Raw genomic sequence first — 7023 nt, 5'->3', positions numbered from 1 at the left:
GAGCCTGGATTCTGCTTTGGATTCTGTGTCTCTCCCTTTCTCTGCTCCTCCCCCCAACACATACTCTCTCTCTCTTTCTCTCTGAAAAATAAAGAAACATTAAAAACATTAAAAAAAAGAAATTTACAAGCTGGTACTAAAAATTCACATGGAAATACAAAGAATCTAGATTTGCCAAAAACACCATAGAAAAAGAAGAGCCAAGTTAGAGAGCTAGCACAACTTAAGACTTATTATAAAGCTATGGTAATCAAAACAGTGTGCTATTGGCACAAAGATAGAAAAGCTCATCAAAGGAACAGAACAGAGGCCAGAAATGGACTGGCACACACGTAGGACAAGTAATTTTTGACAAAAGCACAGAGGCAATTCAGTGGAGAAAAGAGTCTTTTCAACAATTAGTGCTGGGACAATTGGATCTCTACACGCACGAATGATGAACTTTGATCCAGATGCAAAAAGGAATTCAAAACGGATAGTAGATCTAAATGTAAAGTCTAAAGTGATAAAACTTAGGAAACATGTGAAACATATGAAAACATAGGAGAAAATATTTGTGAGCTTGTGTAAGGCGAAGATTTCTTAGCAACACCACCGAAAGTGCAGTCTATTTTTAAAAAATGATGAATTTGACTTCATAAATACTAAAAACACTTCTTTGAAAGACACTGTGAGGAGAATGAAAAGATGAACCATTACTGGGTGAAAATACTGGCAGAGCAAATATTTGATAAATGACTTATAGCCAACGTATAATGGACCCTCAAAAGTTAGTAAGACGAAAACGAACAACCCAGGAAAAGAATAGTTAAAAGATTTGAACAGATACTCCCCCAAAGAGCAAATAACATATGAAAAGACACTCAACTAAATTAAAATCCCAGTGAAATGCCACTTCTCATCTGTTGGTATGGTTCATATAAAAGGAGTGGACATACCAAGTGCTGGTAAGGATGTGGAGAAACTGGAACTTTCATCTGTTACTTGGGGAGAAGATGTTAGCTGGGGCTATGAAATGAGACAGCCAGTTTGGAAAAGTTTGTCAGTTTCTTAAAAAGCTAAGCATATGCCTACCAAATGATCTAGCCATTTCCTTCTGGGTGTTTCCCCCAAAGAAACGAAAGCCTATGTCTCCGTGAAGACTTGTACATGAGTGTTGATGCAGCCTTATTTTTTTTAATGTTTATTTATTTTTCAGAGAGAGAGTATGAGCGGGGGAGGTGCAAAGAGAGAGGGGGAAGAGAGGATCCAAAGTGGGCTCTGGGCTGACAGCAGAGAGCCCAATGTGGGGCTCAAACTCGCAAACCACGAGATCATGATCTGAGCCGGAGTTGGACACTGTGCCAACTGAGCCCCCCAGGTGCCCCCGTACAGCTTTTTTTTTTGTAACAGCCAAAGTCTGAAAGCAGTCCTGATGTCCTTCAGTGCCTCAACGGATAAGCAATTGTGCTACCTCCATACATTAAGGCTACGCAGTAATATAAAGGGGTACTGTATTGCTATGGGCAACGTGGATGAATCTCAAAATAATTATACTGAGGGAAAGAAGCCAGACCAAAAGGGGACATAGTATCCTGTTCATAAAAACTCCAAAATACAAAGTAATTATTAGTGACAAAAGTAACAGCGGTTGAATTGCCCCAGCATGGGACTGATTACAAGGATGTATTACTAATGTGCACAGGAACACATTTGGTGGTGATGGTTATGTTTACCATCTTGACTGTAGTGATGCCTTCATGAATGTATTATAGATAAATGTGTGAAGTTTTAATACCTCAATAAAGGTATGAAAAAATAGAAGAAGGAAGGAAAGAAGGAAGGAAGGAAGGAAGGAAGGAAGGAAGGAAGGAAGGAAGGAAAGAAGGAAGGAAGGAAGGAAAGAAGGAAGGAAGGAAGGAAAGAAGGAAGGAAGGAAGGAAAGAAGGAAGGAAAGAAGGAAGGAAGGAAGGAAGGAAGGAAGGGAAGGACAGATTGGGGCAGAAGGCAGGAGGAAGAGAGAAATGGAAGGCGAATAAAAAGAGGAAGGGAAAATTTGAAGAAAGTAATCTCTCTGGGCTTAGAGTGATGGCGGGATGGATGGTGGTGAGTAGGTGACTGGGAATGTTCCAGATGGTCTTTACCCAGTTGGCACACTGAAGTCCACTGTTTCCATTTCAGCATGACTGTACATCGCTGATGGGAGGGACCTTCGGTCTGAAAGTGGAAGGATCTTCCATTCCAAAGGACTTATCCTTAAGGCAGAGCTTTTCCAATATTTTGTGGCCTCTAGAGAGACATTTCATCTGCATTGCTCTTGGTGACATGCCCACACCATGGCAGAGAATTTTCTTTCAGTGCTTAGAATGGCCTACAATGCCCTGCATCATGAGTCTCTGGCCCCCTCTTCCAGCTCTATCTTCTATCTCAACACTGTCACACATGGCTGTAGCCATAACAGTCTTCTCTCTTCTCTTGAAACCCATCAGACTCCTTTCTGCCTCAGGGCCTTTGAACATGCAGTTCTTATGCCTGGCTTACTCTCCCCGACACTCCTGAGTCTATGTAGACCTGAGCTCTAATGTCAATGTTACTGACTCAGAGGACTTTCTTTTCCCACCCCAGACTAGATTTGATTCCTTTACATTGGCCACAAATTCCCATTTCCCATCCAATCCTAGTTTAAAATCACAGTGCTGCCTTAATAAGATAAAAGGTGAGGTTTGTCCTTCCCTCTTCATTTCATTTGCAAAACTACTCCCAAGCTCCATTTATGTCTATGAGTAAAAGCAATCACCAGCCTGCTGAGCCTGCCTGCTCCTGGTCCCTGGCGGCCCTTGTGCATCTGGGGCTAGTCACCCTCCCCTGACACTGTCCCAACACTCAGAGAAGTGAACACAAAACTCTTAGAAAGTCACCTGCTTCTGCACAGTGTGGAGCTTGGGATGTGTAAATTCTCTAGATTCCTTCCTGATTCATTGGGTTTGTAACTGGCTTTGTTGCTGCCCACTGCATAGCAATTTTGAAATCTGAGAGTTGTGACCTCAACCATGAAACACAAACTCAACACAATTCCCAACTGGAGCTTATGGGTTCTTCTCTAAAACCCACAAGCTCAGCTTCCCAGCTTTGCCTGGGGTCTGTCTATAAATTACTTTTATAGGAACGTTATCACATAATTGAAAAGTAATAACGTCCTCCTGTTTTTGTAATCTTGCTGTGAATGAGCTTCTATGTGCTGCCTCTCCTGTCATCTTCCATGCTGCTCAAACACTTTAATACCTCCTTCTAGATCTTTCCCATAGTCACCTCTTAGCTTAAGAACACGGAACATGCTCCAAATGAAATAACCTCACTACCAGGTTACTCCTGTATCTCCCTATCTACAGGGATATGGAGCTAAGCAACAGTTCACTGGGCCAAACAAACGTAAATGACATGTGGATTTTATTTGTTAAACTCTTATCAACGGGGAAACCGCTGCTTCCTTATCGTTTCTATAAGGCCTCTCTGCCTTTCATACAGGACTGCTTTCACATGCACGAGATCTTAACTGCTCTTCAAGCTGATTATTCTAACCGAGATGTAATTGACATATAACATTGTGTAAGTTTAAGGTGTACAATGTGTTGATTCGATACATTCATATATCACGGGATGACTACCACCGTGGTGTTAGCTAGCGCCACTCTCACATCACATAGATATCACGTTTGTGATGAGAACAATTAAGACCTTGTCTCTTAGCGACTTGGAAGTTTCTGAGACAGTACTGTTGTCTGTAATCACTATGCTGTGCATTACACCTCCAGGGCTTCGTTATTGGCTAGCTGTAAGTCTGTAACCCTAAACGGCTCCCCAGCTCCCCCCTGCCACCTCCAGCCCCTAGTGGCCACATTCTAGTCTCTGTTTTTGAGTTCAGCTTTTTTAGATTCCACGTAGAAGTGAGATCACACAGCAGTTGTCTTTGCCTGACTTACCTGACTTAGCGTAATGTCCTCAAGGTCCATCCGTGTCGCAAAGGGCAGGATTTCCTTCTTTTTCATGGCTGAACAATACCATTCATTGTGTATATGTACTGCATCTTCTTTATCCATTTTGACAGACACTAGGTTGCTTCTACATCTTGGCTCTTGTGAATAACAAATGCTCGTTTTCATTTCCTTTGGATGTAGACCCAGAACGAGAATTATTGGATCATATGCCCTTCAAACGTGGCGAATTGCTTTGTTCTTTTAGCTCTGACAGTTAGAAAATAGTCCCTGAGACTGAGCTCCCCTCCCGCTCTCAGTGGCTGCAGAATATATCTGTCCTCCCTTGAACCCCTCCCCTGGCTGCTCTGGGGGTAGCAGAGAAATAGGAAAGGCAATGTGTGGTCGTCCCGGCTCATCATTGTTTGTGAGGTGCACCCAGGCCTGCAGAGTGCCACCGTCATTCACAGGGACCTTTGGAGCGGTCTCCAGTGGAGCGGGTTTTCTGCTTCTGGTCTCTTTACAACCATCCAGGTCTCCTCTGCTGTCAGAGACGAAATCTGACCATCCTTCCATGACTCAAATCCTTCGGGGGGGCCCCCATTGTTTATAGGATAAAGTGGGAGATCCTTAGCTGACAGACCAGATGCCCCAGGGCCCAGCCCTGCCTGCTGTTCCACCCTGGTCTCTGGACCGTTCCCGATTTTTCCTCATGTCTCCCCAGCTTCTTCACTGACCCCACCTGCCAGGCGGACAGTTCCCCCACAATGTCACTGACGCTCTTTCTTTTCTTTTACATATTTTCTCATCGGCTTTCCCTTTCTTTGTAATCAGATACTCATCCTTCAGAGTCCAAATGTGCTGGGTGCTGACCTAGGAGAGGAGAGAAACCCATCAAGGCAAGAATGAGACAATGGGCAGAAGCCTGAGGCGGCAGGCAGAGCAGAGAATGGGGACAGGCCCCGAGGCTTCTCTAGCTGCCGCCTCCGGCTGTGTAGTCTAGGGGTGTATTAGTTTGCTTAAGGCCGCCTTAACAAAGTGGCACACACTGGATGCAGAAATGTATTTTCTCATCTGGAGGCTTGGAAGTCTGAGATCTAGGTGTCAGAAGGTTCACTTTCTTCTGAGGGCTCTACCTGGGCGTGTAGACGACTGCCTTCTCTCTGTGTCTTCACATGGTCTTCCTCTGTGCTGTGTCCAAGTTTTCCCAGTCATCCTGGATTAAGGCCCCTCTAATGACCTCATTTTAACGGAATCACCTCTGCAAAGACCTTGTCTGCAAATAAGGTTACATCTGAAGTACTGGGAGTTAGGGTTCAACACATGAATTTTGGGAAGGGGACACGATTCGGCCCATAATGGGGTGGGACGGGGATCCTTTATCCTCCCTCGTCTTGATTTAATCTTCATCTATTACACGGAGATTGGGGTACTTTAACAGGTAATCTTGTGTATCCTTTACAGTGCTAGACTTTTCTGGATTGAAACCCAGGCAACATGAAATAGGAGCTTGAGCAATTAGATGCTTGTGTTTTCCCAACAGAAAACAGATCAGGGGTTTTAAACCCGAATGATCCACATAAGTCTCTGAATCCTTCCTCTGCTTTGCTTGCAGGCATGCGTCACTAAAGAGAATCGGTGTAGACAAGAAACCGAGTTGGCTGCCTACGCTCCCCTCTCATGAGGGGAAGATGGAGGAGGGAGCCAGAGAAGGTCGGGGGGGGGGGGCGGTGAAAATGGCCAGACTGTTAAGTGTTCCACCGGCATGAGTTGGATGACTTAGAGAGGCGGAGGGAGAGTGAGTGGAAGGGAGAAAACAGTCCTGGCATGTGTGTCTGTGTCCTAAACGGACAAGAAAAGCCATTTGAGGTCCACGGTAGCCAGAGAAGAGAGTAGCCACTCAGGAGGGGCTAGTGTCTTCTCCTTTACCCTCTCCAGTCTTTTGCATGCCACTAAGAGAGGGTGTTCCTCTTACTCCTGGGGGATACTCCAAAGGGTGCCCGGGGTCACAGGATGCTGGCCGTGGACAGCTCCTTTTGGGCTTCCCCAAGTCATCCTAGCCAGATGTCTGCCTTAGGGTACATTGGGCATGGAGCCCAGGACTGTGGTGGTGTGTACGTGGGGACAGAAAATATCTAACGTTACTAAAAGAAATATTCTAGCGTATTTACTTTTGAAACCCCTTGCCAGTATGTCCTGGAGGGTTGGAAGGCAGAATAACTTGGTGAATTTGGAGACAGACCTCTCTTTTCCATTTCAGATCCAGCTATAGAGACCTTCTCTTTACTGGCCCAGGAATGGACACCTTCACTCCAAAACCTGTGCATTCTCATGGCCATCATCACATAGGTGGTCCTTACTGATTTTTCACTTTTTCAAGCACACGTGTGGACAGAACATAGAATACTCAGTCATGGTTATGACAAAAGAATGGCTTAGTTGCACTGTACGAAGCCCCTGACACTTCTTCCCATATGTCACTTCCTCTACCTGGGACATTGCCCTTTGTCTCCCCATTCTTAGTCCACCTTCGAATCTCAGCCTCCAGTGGGAATCTCGCAGACCCCTTTTCAGGCTTGGACGGGGTCCTCTGACCCCATGTCCCTCCTTGATAGAGTTATGATTGATCTCAACTAAATCTCAATGAGCTGTACTTGCACCTCGTGACCATCTGTTCTTAGTTGATTTGAGTCACAATAAGGGTAATGACACTTGATCTTAGCCAAAGGGCTGAGAAGCGATAGGCATAATGACAAACAAAAAACTAACAAGCCAGATTCTCTGTCAACACAGAACAGATCTCTATAAGCCACCAACCCATTGAGGGAGATGACCGGTTGGTCGGGTAAAATTCCCAATCATTGCTGCCACCATGGAGAATAACTTACCTGCTGTGAACTTCTCTGGCAACACATTTAACCTGCCTCTGTCAGGTGAGTCCACGGAGCATTTCAGTGGATGACATCCCAAACTGTTCAAAGATTATTTTTTCTAGCCATTTAAAAAATGTTTATTTCTTTATTTTGAGAGAGACAGAGAGAGTGAGAGAGTGAGCGAGCAGGGGGAGGGGCAG

The 7023-nt window shown here is 44.9% G+C and overlaps 1 long non-coding RNA gene across 1 annotated transcript; it reads left to right on the top strand.

Annotated features, from left to right (window-relative positions):
- Positions 1–3765: 3765 nt before the first annotated feature.
- On the top strand, positions 3766–6603 carry LOC122202698. The gene is made up of 3 exons (XR_006194809.1): positions 3766–3811; positions 5566–5663; positions 6211–6603. It is a non-coding gene; the product is annotated as an uncharacterized LOC122202698 (long non-coding RNA).
- Positions 6604–7023: the final 420 nt, after the last annotated feature.

This window comes from Panthera leo, chromosome D2, assembly GCF_018350215.1.
Source record: "Panthera leo isolate Ple1 chromosome D2, P.leo_Ple1_pat1.1, whole genome shotgun sequence".
In the NCBI taxonomy this organism is placed as follows: domain Eukaryota; kingdom Metazoa; phylum Chordata; class Mammalia; order Carnivora; family Felidae; genus Panthera; species Panthera leo.
This window is presented reverse-complemented; position numbering and strand designations above follow the sequence as displayed.